Here is a 13,672-nt window from a genome sequence, read left to right as displayed (position 1 = left end):
GGGGATGACAGGAGAAGGGAAGCGGGTGGTGAGAAAGGTACAGAGGGCAGGGTTTGGGGGCTGGGAAGGAAAGGGAAAAGATTAGGGTTTGGGGATGATGAAAGGGCTTTCTACGGGTAAGGATGGCAAAGGGTGGCAGTGACGGAAAGTCAGGCAACCTGTCCTGTCCGTCTTTTTGTATCGTGAATTGGAAAGACTGCAAGGGGGAGGGGAGTTGCTTGCGCCCTAAAGGAGGAGTTATTCAGATTCATTGCAGTGGGCGGCGGCTGCAAAACGCACCATTCTTCTTGTTTTGGCTCTGCAAAGCAGCCTTTTCAAGGGTTGGCTTGGGTGACAAAATGTCTTGTGTAGGCGTGGGTTTGTCTCCCTCTCGCTCTCTCTCCCTAAGATGTGTCCGGCATAGGCCAGGGTGCCACTCGAGGCCCAAACCAATTCTGGTTATCGCTTCTCGGCCTTTTGGCTAAGATCAAGTGTAGTATCTGTTCTTATCAGTTTAATATCTGATACGTCCCCTATCTGGGGACCATATATTAAATGGATTTTTAGAACAGGGAGATGGAAAAAGAGCTTGCTCTGTCCACTCCACGCATTGACCTGGTATTGCAGTACCTCCAGGAACGGTGCACCCCTTCTTAACCCAGTTTCCAAAAGCAGAACTCAATTCACCTGATTCATATTAGCCCGATTTAATGAATTGGAAGAAAGCATACGTCTTCATATGCACCTCAATTTGGCCCATTCACTTTTCACACTTCCTCCTTTTGTTTTTTATCTTTCACACTTTTGACTTTCTTTATTCATCCAAATAGCAAACTCATCACCACTCAACCTGACCAACTCGGCTATGTCCCCGTGCTGCAGTTCTCTGTCTTATCTAGATCATTTGCAATTGAATGGAATAGATCCCTTTTGGACAAAGTGGATTCACCTGCTGCTGCAGTGACCACAGGTGTGATAACATCTAGAATTGGCATCTGGTGCGATCTCTCCGCTTCCACTCCAAAGAAAGTTACCTGTTTATTCCTATCATGCATTGGTTTTTGGGGTTTTCTTTGAGTAATGATGATCTCTTTAGTAGTCTGTTGGCGCCCTCTCCTGGAGGAATAGTTTGCTTGCTCTTGGACATTCTAAAAGAGAGGTCATGATAGACATTGAGCTTCTGAGCTCAATTGGGGACAGTCATGGGTGATGAATGTTTGCAACCTACTGCGAAGCCTCATACCGCAATATAAGGAACGTCAAATACTAAGAAAGGGCGGCCTATGAAAGAATTACTACTTTCAATAAGTACACTTAAACGGCTAATTGGGAATAGAAAAACTGTAAAAAGCCCTCTGAGAAAGCCCCCCTCTAACCTTTGATAGTAAGCTTTTCTGTAGTCTGCCTGTTGATGTATTTTCCGTTTGAACTGTGCACAACATGAAGAGACGGAACACTGGCGGCTTGTCACAATGCCCCCCGATGACATCACAATAGCGCTGCTGCCTAGAAAACAAGCTGCGCAGAAGAAGTTGTTCTTTGGGTGGGAGGGTGGGCTAGTGGAAGGAGGGGGCAATCTCTTTTTTTCCCGGGTGGTAGGGGGATGACAGGAGAAGGGAAGCGGGTGGTGAGAAAGGTACAGAGGGCAGGGTTTGGGGGCTGGGAAGGAAAGGGAAAAGATTAGGGTTTGGGGATGATGAAAGGGCTTTCTACGGGTAAGGATGGCAAAGGGTGGCAGTGACGGAAAGTCAGGCAACCTGTCCTGTCCGTCTTTTTGTATCGTGAATTGGAAAGACTGCAAGGGGGAGGGGAGTTGCTTGCGCCCTAAAGGAGGAGTTATTCAGATTCATTGCAGTGGGCGGCGGCTGCAAAACGCACCATTCTTCTTGTTTTGGCTCTGCAAAGCAGCCTTTTCAAGGGTTGGCTTGGGTGACAAAATGTCTTGTGTAGGCGTGGGTTTGTCTCCCTCTCGCTCTCTCTCCCTAAGATGTGTCCGGCATAGGCCAGGGTGCCACTCGAGGCCCAAACCAATTCTGGTTATCGCTTCTCGGCCTTTTGGCTAAGATCAAGTGTAGTATCTGTTCTTATCAGTTTAATATCTGATACGTCCCCTATCTGGGGACCATATATTAAATGGATTTTTAGAACAGGGAGATGGAAAAAGAGCTTGCTCTGTCCACTCCACGCATTGACCTGGTATTGCAGTACCTCCAGGAACGGTGCACCCCTTCTTAACCCAGTTTCCAAAAGCAGAACTCAATTCACCTGATTCATATTAGCCCGATTTAATGAATTGGAAGAAAGCATACGTCTTCATATGCACCTCAATTTGGCCCATTCACTTTTCACACTTCCTCCTTTTGTTTTTTATCTTTCACACTTTTGACTTTCTTTATTCATCCAAATAGCAAACTCATCACCACTCAACCTGACCAACTCGGCTATGTCCCCGTGCTGCAGTTCTCTGTCTTATCTAGATCATTTGCAATTGAATGGAATAGATCCCTTTTGGACAAAGTGGATTCACCTGCTGCTGCAGTGACCACAGGTGTGATAACATCTAGAATTGGCATCTGGTGCGATCTCTCCGCTTCCACTCCAAAGAAAGTTACCTGTTTATTCCTATCATGCATTGGTTTTTGGGGTTTTCTTTGAGTAATGATGATCTCTTTAGTAGTCTGTTGGCGCCCTCTCCTGGAGGAATAGTTTGCTTGCTCTTGGACATTCTAAAAGAGAGGTCATGATAGACATTGAGCTTCTGAGCTCAATTGGGGACAGTCATGGGTGATGAATGTTTGCAACCTACTGCGAAGCCTCATACCGCAATATAAGGAACGTCAAATACTAAGAAAGGGCGGCCTATGAAAGAATTACTACTTTCAATAAGTACACTTAAACGGCTAATTGGGAATAGAAAAACTGTAAAAAGCCCTCTGAGAAAGCCCCCCTCTAACCTTTGATAGTAAGCTTTTCTGTAGTCTGCCTGTTGATGTATTTTCCGTTTGAACTGTGCACAACATGAAGAGACGGAACACTGGCGGCTTGTCACAATGCCCCCCGATGACATCACAATAGCGCTGCTGCCTAGAAAACATGCTGCGCAGAAGAAGTTGTTCTTTGGGTGGGAGGGTGGGCTAGTGGAAGGAGGGGGCAATCTCTTTTTTTCCCGGGTGGTAGGGGGATGACAGGAGAAGGGAAGCGGGTGGTGAGAAAGGTACAGAGGGCAGGGTTTGGGGGCTGGGAAGGAAAGGGAAAAGATTAGGGTTTGGGGATGATGAAAGGGCTTTCTACGGGTAAGGATGGCAAAGGGTGGCAGTGACGGAAAGTCAGGCAACCTGTCCTGTCCGTCTTTTTGTATCGTGAATTGGAAAGACTGCAAGGGGGAGGGGAGTTGCTTGCGCCCTAAAGGAGGAGTTATTCAGATTCATTGCAGTGGGCGGCGGCTGCAAAACGCACCATTCTTCTTGTTTTGGCTCTGCAAAGCAGCCTTTTCAAGGGTTGGCTTGGGTGACAAAATGTCTTGTGTAGGCGTGGGTTTGTCTCCCTCTCGCTCTCTCTCCCTAAGATGTGTCCGGCATAGGCCAGGGTGCCACTCGAGGCCCAAACCAATTCTGGTTATCGCTTCTCGGCCTTTTGGCTAAGATCAAGTGTAGTATCTGTTCTTATCAGTTTAATATCTGATACGTCCCCTATCTGGGGACCATATATTAAATGGATTTTTAGAACAGGGAGATGGAAAAAGAGCTTGCTCTGTCCACTCCACGCATTGACCTGGTATTGCAGTACCTCCAGGAACGGTGCACCCCTTCTTAACCCAGTTTCCAAAAGCAGAACTCAATTCACCTGATTCATATTAGCCCGATTTAATGAATTGGAAGAAAGCATACGTCTTCATATGCACCTCAATTTGGCCCATTCACTTTTCACACTTCCTCCTTTTGTTTTTTATCTTTCACACTTTTGACTTTCTTTATTCATCCAAATAGCAAACTCATCACCACTCAACCTGACCAACTCGGCTATGTCCCCGTGCTGCAGTTCTCTGTCTTATCTAGATCATTTGCAATTGAATGGAATAGATCCCTTTTGGACAAAGTGGATTCACCTGCTGCTGCAGTGACCACAGGTGTGATAACATCTAGAATTGGCATCTGGTGCGATCTCTCCGCTTCCACTCCAAAGAAAGTTACCTGTTTATTCCTATCATGCATTGGTTTTTGGGGTTTTCTTTGAGTAATGATGATCTCTTTAGTAGTCTGTTGGCGCCCTCTCCTGGAGGAATAGTTTGCTTGCTCTTGGACATTCTAAAAGAGAGGTCATGATAGACATTGAGCTTCTGAGCTCAATTGGGGACAGTCATGGGTGATGAATGTTTGCAACCTACTGCGAAGCCTCATACCGCAATATAAGGAACGTCAAATACTAAGAAAGGGCGGCCTATGAAAGAATTACTACTTTCAATAAGTACACTTAAACGGCTAATTGGGAATAGAAAAACTGTAAAAAGCCCTCTGAGAAAGCCCCCCTCTAACCTTTGATAGTAAGCTTTTCTGTAGTCTGCCTGTTGATGTATTTTCCGTTTGAACTGTGCACAACATGAAGAGACGGAACACTGGCGGCTTGTCACAATGCCCCCCGATGACATCACAATAGCGCTGCTGCCTAGAAAACAAGCTGCGCAGAAGAAGTTGTTCTTTGGGTGGGAGGGTGGGCTAGTGGAAGGAGGGGGCAATCTCTTTTTTTCCCGGGTGGTAGGGGGATGACAGGAGAAGGGAAGCGGGTGGTGAGAAAGGTACAGAGGGCAGGGTTTGGGGGCTGGGAAGGAAAGGGAAAAGATTAGGGTTTGGGGATGATGAAAGGGCTTTCTACGGGTAAGGATGGCAAAGGGTGGCAGTGACGGAAAGTCAGGCAACCTGTCCTGTCCGTCTTTTTGTATCGTGAATTGGAAAGACTGCAAGGGGGAGGGGAGTTGCTTGCGCCCTAAAGGAGGAGTTATTCAGATTCATTGCAGTGGGCGGCGGCTGCAAAACGCACCATTCTTCTTGTTTTGGCTCTGCAAAGCAGCCTTTTCAAGGGTTGGCTTGGGTGACAAAATGTCTTGTGTAGGCGTGGGTTTGTCTCCCTCTCGCTCTCTCTCCCTAAGATGTGTCCGGCATAGGCCAGGGTGCCACTCGAGGCCCAAACCAATTCTGGTTATCGCTTCTCGGCCTTTTGGCTAAGATCAAGTGTAGTATCTGTTCTTATCAGTTTAATATCTGATACGTCCCCTATCTGGGGACCATATATTAAATGGATTTTTAGAACAGGGAGATGGAAAAAGAGCTTGCTCTGTCCACTCCACGCATTGACCTGGTATTGCAGTACCTCCAGGAACGGTGCACCCCTTCTTAACCCAGTTTCCAAAAGCAGAACTCAATTCACCTGATTCATATTAGCCCGATTTAATGAATTGGAAGAAAGCATACGTCTTCATATGCACCTCAATTTGGCCCATTCACTTTTCACACTTCCTCCTTTTGTTTTTTATCTTTCACACTTTTGACTTTCTTTATTCATCCAAATAGCAAACTCATCACCACTCAACCTGACCAACTCGGCTATGTCCCCGTGCTGCAGTTCTCTGTCTTATCTAGATCATTTGCAATTGAATGGAATAGATCCCTTTTGGACAAAGTGGATTCACCTGCTGCTGCAGTGACCACAGGTGTGATAACATCTAGAATTGGCATCTGGTGCGATCTCTCCGCTTCCACTCCAAAGAAAGTTACCTGTTTATTCCTATCATGCATTGGTTTTTGGGGTTTTCTTTGAGTAATGATGATCTCTTTAGTAGTCTGTTGGCGCCCTCTCCTGGAGGAATAGTTTGCTTGCTCTTGGACATTCTAAAAGAGAGGTCATGATAGACATTGAGCTTCTGAGCTCAATTGGGGACAGTCATGGGTGATGAATGTTTGCAACCTACTGCGAAGCCTCATACCGCAATATAAGGAACGTCAAATACTAAGAAAGGGCGGCCTATGAAAGAATTACTACTTTCAATAAGTACACTTAAACGGCTAATTGGGAATAGAAAAACTGTAAAAAGCCCTCTGAGAAAGCCCCCCTCTAACCTTTGATAGTAAGCTTTTCTGTAGTCTGCCTGTTGATGTATTTTCCGTTTGAACTGTGCACAACATGAAGAGACGGAACACTGGCGGCTTGTCACAATGCCCCCCGATGACATCACAATAGCGCTGCTGCCTAGAAAACAAGCTGCGCAGAAGAAGTTGTTCTTTGGGTGGGAGGGTGGGCTAGTGGAAGGAGGGGGCAATCTCTTTTTTTCCCGGGTGGTAGGGGGATGACAGGAGAAGGGAAGCGGGTGGTGAGAAAGGTACAGAGGGCAGGGTTTGGGGGCTGGGAAGGAAAGGGAAAAGATTAGGGTTTGGGGATGATGAAAGGGCTTTCTACGGGTAAGGATGGCAAAGGGTGGCAGTGACGGAAAGTCAGGCAACCTGTCCTGTCCGTCTTTTTGTATCGTGAATTGGAAAGACTGCAAGGGGGAGGGGAGTTGCTTGCGCCATAAAGGAGGAGTTATTCAGATTCATTGCAGTGGGCGGCGGCTGCAAAACGCACCATTCTTCTTGTTTTGGCTCTGCAAAGCAGCCTTTTCAAGGGTTGGCTTGGGTGACAAAATGTCTTGTGTAGGCGTGGGTTTGTCTCCCTCTCGCTCTCTCTCCCTAAGATGTGTCCGGCATAGGCCAGGGTGCCACTCGAGGCCCAAACCAATTCTGGTTATCGCTTCTCGGCCTTTTGGCTAAGATCAAGTGTAGTATCTGTTCTTATCAGTTTAATATCTGATACGTCCCCTATCTGGGGACCATATATTAAATGGATTTTTAGAACAGGGAGATGGAAAAAGAGCTTGCTCTGTCCACTCCACGCATTGACCTGGTATTGCAGTACCTCCAGGAACGGTGCACCCCTTCTTAACCCAGTTTCCAAAAGCAGAACTCAATTCACCTGATTCATATTAGCCCGATTTAATGAATTGGAAGAAAGCATACGTCTTCATATGCACCTCAATTTGGCCCATTCACTTTTCACACTTCCTCCTTTTGTTTTTTATCTTTCACACTTTTGACTTTCTTTATTCATCCAAATAGCAAACTCATCACCACTCAACCTGACCAACTCGGCTATGTCCCCGTGCTGCAGTTCTCTGTCTTATCTAGATCATTTGCAATTGAATGGAATAGATCCCTTTTGGACAAAGTGGATTCACCTGCTGCTGCAGTGACCACAGGTGTGATAACATCTAGAATTGGCATCTGGTGCGATCTCTCCGCTTCCACTCCAAAGAAAGTTACCTGTTTATTCCTATCATGCATTGGTTTTTGGGGTTTTCTTTGAGTAATGATGATCTCTTTAGTAGTCTGTTGGCGCCCTCTCCTGGAGGAATAGTTTGCTTGCTCTTGGACATTCTAAAAGAGAGGTCATGATAGACATTGAGCTTCTGAGCTCAATTGGGGACAGTCATGGGTGATGAATGTTTGCAACCTACTGCGAAGCCTCATACCGCAATATAAGGAACGTCAAATACTAAGAAAGGGCGGCCTATGAAAGAATTACTACTTTCAATAAGTACACTTAAACGGCTAATTGGGAATAGAAAAACTGTAAAAAGCCCTCTGAGAAAGCCCCCCTCTAACCTTTGATAGTAAGCTTTTCTGTAGTCTGCCTGTTGATGTATTTTCCGTTTGAACTGTGCACAACATGAAGAGACGGAACACTGGCGGCTTGTCACAATGCCCCCCGATGACATCACAATAGCGCTGCTGCCTAGAAAACAAGCTGCGCAGAAGAAGTTGTTCTTTGGGTGGGAGGGTGGGCTAGTGGAAGGAGGGGGCAATCTCTTTTTTTCCCGGGTGGTAGGGGGATGACAGGAGAAGGGAAGCGGGTGGTGAGAAAGGTACAGAGGGCAGGGTTTGGGGGCTGGGAAGGAAAGGGAAAAGATTAGGGTTTGGGGATGATGAAAGGGCTTTCTACGGGTAAGGATGGCAAAGGGTGGCAGTGACGGAAAGTCAGGCAACCTGTCCTGTCCGTCTTTTTGTATCGTGAATTGGAAAGACTGCAAGGGGGAGGGGAGTTGCTTGCGCCCTAAAGGAGGAGTTATTCAGATTCATTGCAGTGGGCGGCGGCTGCAAAACGCACCATTCTTCTTGTTTTGGCTCTGCAAAGCAGCCTTTTCAAGGGTTGGCTTGGGTGACAAAATGTCTTGTGTAGGCGTGGGTTTGTCTCCCTCTCGCTCTCTCTCCCTAAGATGTGTCCGGCATAGGCCAGGGTGCCACTCGAGGCCCAAACCAATTCTGGTTATCGCTTCTCGGCCTTTTGGCTAAGATCAAGTGTAGTATCTGTTCTTATCAGTTTAATATCTGATACGTCCCCTATCTGGGGACCATATATTAAATGGATTTTTAGAACAGGGAGATGGAAAAAGAGCTTGCTCTGTCCACTCCACGCATTGACCTGGTATTGCAGTACCTCCAGGAACGGTGCACCCCTTCTTAACCCAGTTTCCAAAAGCAGAACTCAATTCACCTGATTCATATTAGCCCGATTTAATGAATTGGAAGAAAGCATACGTCTTCATATGCACCTCAATTTGGCCCATTCACTTTTCACACTTCCTCCTTTTGTTTTTTATCTTTCACACTTTTGACTTTCTTTATTCATCCAAATAGCAAACTCATCACCACTCAACCTGACCAACTCGGCTATGTCCCCGTGCTGCAGTTCTCTGTCTTATCTAGATCATTTGCAATTGAATGGAATAGATCCCTTTTGGACAAAGTGGATTCACCTGCTGCTGCAGTGACCACAGGTGTGATAACATCTAGAATTGGCATCTGGTGCGATCTCTCCGCTTCCACTCCAAAGAAAGTTACCTGTTTATTCCTATCATGCATTGGTTTTTGGGGTTTTCTTTGAGTAATGATGATCTCTTTAGTAGTCTGTTGGCGCCCTCTCCTGGAGGAATAGTTTGCTTGCTCTTGGACATTCTAAAAGAGAGGTCATGATAGACATTGAGCTTCTGAGCTCAATTGGGGACAGTCATGGGTGATGAATGTTTGCAACCTACTGCGAAGCCTCATACCGCAATATAAGGAACGTCAAATACTAAGAAAGGGCGGCCTATGAAAGAATTACTACTTTCAATAAGTACACTTAAACGGCTAATTGGGAATAGAAAAACTGTAAAAAGCCCTCTGAGAAAGCCCCCCTCTAACCTATGATAGTAAGCTTTTCTGTAGTCTGCCTGTTGATGTATTTTCCGTTTGAACTGTGCACAACATGAAGAGACGGAACACTGGCGGCTTGTCACAATGCCCCCCGATGACATCACAATAGCGCTGCTGCCTAGAAAACAAGCTGCGCAGAAGAAGTTGTTCTTTGGGTGGGAGGGTGGGCTAGTGGAAGGAGGGGGCAATCTCTTTTTTTCCCGGGTGGTAGGGGGATGACAGGAGAAGGGAAGCGGGTGGTGAGAAAGGTACAGAGGGCAGGGTTTGGGGGCTGGGAAGGAAAGGGAAAAGATTAGGGTTTGGGGATGATGAAAGGGCTTTCTACGGGTAAGGATGGCAAAGGGTGGCAGTGACGGAAAGTCAGGCAACCTGTCCTGTCCGTCTTTTTGTATCGTGAATTGGAAAGACTGCAAGGGGGAGGGGAGTTGCTTGCGCCCTAAAGGAGGAGTTATTCAGATTCATTGCAGTGGGCGGCGGCTGCAAAACGCACCATTCTTCTTGTTTTGGCTCTGCAAAGCAGCCTTTTCAAGGGTTGGCTTGGGTGACAAAATGTCTTGTGTAGGCGTGGGTTTGTCTCCCTCTCGCTCTCTCTCCCTAAGATGTGTCCGGCATAGGCCAGGGTGCCACTCGAGGCCCAAACCAATTCTGGTTATCGCTTCTCGGCCTTTTGGCTAAGATCAAGTGTAGTATCTGTTCTTATCAGTTTAATATCTGATACGTCCCCTATCTGGGGACCATATATTAAATGGATTTTTAGAACAGGGAGATGGAAAAAGAGCTTGCTCTGTCCACTCCACGCATTGACCTGGTATTGCAGTACCTCCAGGAACGGTGCACCCCTTCTTAACCCAGTTTCCAAAAGCAGAACTCAATTCACCTGATTCATATTAGCCCGATTTAATGAATTGGAAGAAAGCATACGTCTTCATATGCACCTCAATTTGGCCCATTCACTTTTCACACTTCCTCCTTTTGTTTTTTATCTTTCACACTTTTGACTTTCTTTATTCATCCAAATAGCAAACTCATCACCACTCAACCTGACCAACTCGGCTATGTCCCCGTGCTGCAGTTCTCTGTCTTATCTAGATCATTTGCAATTGAATGGAATAGATCCCTTTTGGACAAAGTGGATTCACCTGCTGCTGCAGTGACCACAGGTGTGATAACATCTAGAATTGGCATCTGGTGCGATCTCTCCGCTTCCACTCCAAAGAAAGTTACCTGTTTATTCCTATCATGCATTGGTTTTTGGGGTTTTCTTTGAGTAATGATGATCTCTTTAGTAGTCTGTTGGCGCCCTCTCCTGGAGGAATAGTTTGCTTGCTCTTGGACATTCTAAAAGAGAGGTCATGATAGACATTGAGCTTCTGAGCTCAATTGGGGACAGTCATGGGTGATGAATGTTTGCAACCTACTGCGAAGCCTCATACCGCAATATAAGGAACGTCAAATACTAAGAAAGGGCGGCCTATGAAAGAATTACTACTTTCAATAAGTACACTTAAACGGCTAATTGGGAATAGAAAAACTGTAAAAAGCCCTCTGAGAAAGCCCCCCTCTAACCTTTGATAGTAAGCTTTTCTGTAGTCTGCCTGTTGATGTATTTTCCGTTTGAACTGTGCACAACATGAAGAGACGGAACACTGGCGGCTTGTCACAATGCCCCCCGATGACATCACAATAGCGCTGCTGCCTAGAAAACAAGCTGCGCAGAAGAAGTTGTTCTTTGGGTGGGAGGGTGGGCTAGTGGAAGGAGGGGGCAATCTCTTTTTTTCCCGGGTGGTAGGGGGATGACAGGAGAAGGGAAGCGGGTGGTGAGAAAGGTACAGAGGGCAGGGTTTGGGGGCTGGGAAGGAAAGGGAAAAGATTAGGGTTTGGGGATGATGAAAGGGCTTTCTACGGGTAAGGATGGCAAATGGGTGGCAGTGACGGAAAGTCAGGCAACCTGTCCTGTCCGTCTTTTTGTATCGTGAATTGGAAAGACTGCAAGGGGGAGGGGAGTTGCTTGCGCCCTAAAGGAGGAGTTATTCAGATTCATTGCAGTGGGCGGCGGCTGCAAAACGCACCATTCTTCTTGTTTTGGCTCTGCAAAGCAGCCTTTTCAAGGGTTGGCTTGGGTGACAAAATGTCTTGTGTAGGCGTGGGTTTGTCTCCCTCTCGCTCTCTCTCCCTAAGATGTGTCCGGCATAGGCCAGGGTGCCACTCGAGGCCCAAACCAATTCTGGTTATCGCTTCTCGGCCTTTTGGCTAAGATCAAGTGTAGTATCTGTTCTTATCAGTTTAATATCTGATACGTCCCCTATCTGGGGACCATATATTAAATGGATTTTTAGAACAGGGAGATGGAAAAAGAGCTTGCTCTGTCCACTCCACGCATTGACCTGGTATTGCAGTACCTCCAGGAACGGTGCACCCCTTCTTAACCCAGTTTCCAAAAGCAGAACTCAATTCACCTGATTCATATTAGCCCGATTTAATGAATTGGAAGAAAGCATACGTCTTCATATGCACCTCAATTTGGCCCATTCACTTTTCACACTTCCTCCTTTTGTTTTTTATCTTTCACACTTTTGACTTTCTTTATTCATCCAAATAGCAAACTCATCACCACTCAACCTGACCAACTCGGCTATGTCCCCGTGCTGCAGTTCTCTGTCTTATCTAGATCATTTGCAATTGAATGGAATAGATCCCTTTTGGACAAAGTGGATTCACCTGCTGCTGCAGTGACCACAGGTGTGATAACATCTAGAATTGGCATCTGGTGCGATCTCTCCGCTTCCACTCCAAAGAAAGTTACCTGTTTATTCCTATCATGCATTGGTTTTTGGGGTTTTCTTTGAGTAATGATGATCTCTTTAGTAGTCTGTTGGCGCCCTCTCCTGGAGGAATAGTTTGCTTGCTCTTGGACATTCTAAAAGAGAGGTCATGATAGACATTGAGCTTCTGAGCTCAATTGGGGACAGTCATGGGTGATGAATGTTTGCAACCTACTGCGAAGCCTCATACCGCAATATAAGGAACGTCAAATACTAAGAAAGGGCGGCCTATGAAAGAATTACTACTTTCAATAAGTACACTTAAACGGCTAATTGGGAATAGAAAAACTGTAAAAAGCCCTCTGAGAAAGCCCCCCTCTAACCTTTGATAGTAAGCTTTTCTGTAGTCTGCCTGTTGATGTATTTTCCGTTTGAACTGTGCACAACATGAAGAGACGGAACACTGGCGGCTTGTCACAATGCCCCCCGATGACATCACAATAGCGCTGCTGCCTAGAAAACAAGCTGCGCAGAAGAAGTTGTTCTTTGGGTGGGAGGGTGGGCTAGTGGAAGGAGGGGGCAATCTCTTTTTTTCCCGGGTGGTAGGGGGATGACAGGAGAAGGGAAGCGGGTGGTGAGAAAGGTACAGAGGGCAGGGTTTGGGGGCTGGGAAGGAAAGGGAAAAGATTAGGGTTTGGGGATGATGAAAGGGCTTTCTACGGGTAAGGATGGCAAAGGGTGGCAGTGACGGAAAGTCAGGCAACCTGTCCTGTCCGTCTTTTTGTATCGTGAATTGGAAAGACTGCAAGGGGGAGGGGAGTTGCTTGCGCCCTAAAGGAGGAGTTATTCAGATTCATTGCAGTGGGCGGCGGCTGCAAAACGCACCATTCTTCTTGTTTTGGCTCTGCAAAGCAGCCTTTTCAAGGGTTGGCTTGGGTGACAAAATGTCTTGTGTAGGCGTGGGTTTGTCTCCCTCTCGCTCTCTCTCCCTAAGATGTGTCCGGCATAGGCCAGGGTGCCACTCGAGGCCCAAACCAATTCTGGTTATCGCTTCTCGGCCTTTTGGCTAAGATCAAGTGTAGTATCTGTTCTTATCAGTTTAATATCTGATACGTCCCCTATCTGGGGACCATATATTAAATGGATTTTTAGAACAGGGAGATGGAAAAAGAGCTTGCTCTGTCCACTCCACGCATTGACCTGGTATTGCAGTACCTCCAGGAACGGTGCACCCCTTCTTAACCCAGTTTCCAAAAGCAGAACTCAATTCACCTGATTCATATTAGCCCGATTTAATGAATTGGAAGAAAGCATACGTCTTCATATGCACCTCAATTTGGCCCATTCACTTTTCACACTTCCTCCTTTTGTTTTTTATCTTTCACACTTTTGACTTTCTTTATTCATCCAAATAGCAAACTCATCACCACTCAACCTGACCAACTCGGCTATGTCCCCGTGCTGCAGTTCTCTGTCTTATCTAGATCATTTGCAATTGAATGGAATAGATCCCTTTTGGACAAAGTGGATTCACCTGCTGCTGCAGTGACCACAGGTGTGATAACATCTAGAATTGGCATCTGGTGCGATCTCTCCGCTTCCACTCCAAAGAAAGTTACCTGTTTATTCCTATCATGCATTGGTTTTTGGGGT

The 13,672-nt window shown here is 46.4% G+C and overlaps 9 non-coding genes across 9 annotated transcripts; all 9 read left to right on the top strand.

Annotated features, from left to right (window-relative positions):
- The first annotated feature begins 440 nt into the window (after window positions 1-440).
- On the top strand, window positions 441-631 carry LOC142271520 (U2 spliceosomal RNA). The gene has a single exon (XR_012736560.1). It is a non-coding gene; the product is annotated as a U2 spliceosomal RNA (small nuclear RNA).
- A 1,387-nt stretch (window positions 632-2,018) lies between these two features.
- On the top strand, window positions 2,019-2,209 carry LOC142271518 (U2 spliceosomal RNA). Its single transcript, XR_012736559.1, has one exon. It is a non-coding gene; the product is annotated as a U2 spliceosomal RNA (small nuclear RNA).
- A 1,387-nt stretch (window positions 2,210-3,596) lies between these two features.
- On the top strand, window positions 3,597-3,787 carry LOC142271517 (U2 spliceosomal RNA). Its single transcript, XR_012736558.1, has one exon. It is a non-coding gene; the product is annotated as a U2 spliceosomal RNA (small nuclear RNA).
- Window positions 3,788-5,174: 1,387 nt separating this feature from the next.
- LOC142271516 (U2 spliceosomal RNA) lies at window positions 5,175-5,365 on the top strand. Its single transcript, XR_012736557.1, has one exon. It is a non-coding gene; the product is annotated as a U2 spliceosomal RNA (small nuclear RNA).
- Window positions 5,366-6,752: 1,387 nt separating this feature from the next.
- Window positions 6,753-6,943, top strand: LOC142271564 (U2 spliceosomal RNA). The gene has a single exon (XR_012736600.1). It is a non-coding gene; the product is annotated as a U2 spliceosomal RNA (small nuclear RNA).
- A 1,387-nt stretch (window positions 6,944-8,330) lies between these two features.
- Window positions 8,331-8,521, top strand: LOC142271551 (U2 spliceosomal RNA). Its single transcript, XR_012736589.1, has one exon. It is a non-coding gene; the product is annotated as a U2 spliceosomal RNA (small nuclear RNA).
- A 1,387-nt stretch (window positions 8,522-9,908) lies between these two features.
- LOC142271539 (U2 spliceosomal RNA) lies at window positions 9,909-10,099 on the top strand. Its single transcript, XR_012736578.1, has one exon. It is a non-coding gene; the product is annotated as a U2 spliceosomal RNA (small nuclear RNA).
- Window positions 10,100-11,487: 1,388 nt separating this feature from the next.
- Window positions 11,488-11,678, top strand: LOC142271527 (U2 spliceosomal RNA). The gene has a single exon (XR_012736567.1). It is a non-coding gene; the product is annotated as a U2 spliceosomal RNA (small nuclear RNA).
- Window positions 11,679-13,065: 1,387 nt separating this feature from the next.
- LOC142271515 (U2 spliceosomal RNA) lies at window positions 13,066-13,256 on the top strand. Its single transcript, XR_012736556.1, has one exon. It is a non-coding gene; the product is annotated as a U2 spliceosomal RNA (small nuclear RNA).
- Window positions 13,257-13,672: the final 416 nt, after the last annotated feature.

This window comes from Anomaloglossus baeobatrachus, unplaced genomic scaffold, assembly GCF_048569485.1.
Source record: "Anomaloglossus baeobatrachus isolate aAnoBae1 unplaced genomic scaffold, aAnoBae1.hap1 Scaffold_3371, whole genome shotgun sequence".
NCBI lineage: Eukaryota > Metazoa > Chordata > Amphibia > Anura > Aromobatidae > Anomaloglossus > Anomaloglossus baeobatrachus.
Note: the sequence above shows the minus strand (reverse complement) of the source record. Positions and strands in the feature narration are given on the sequence as shown.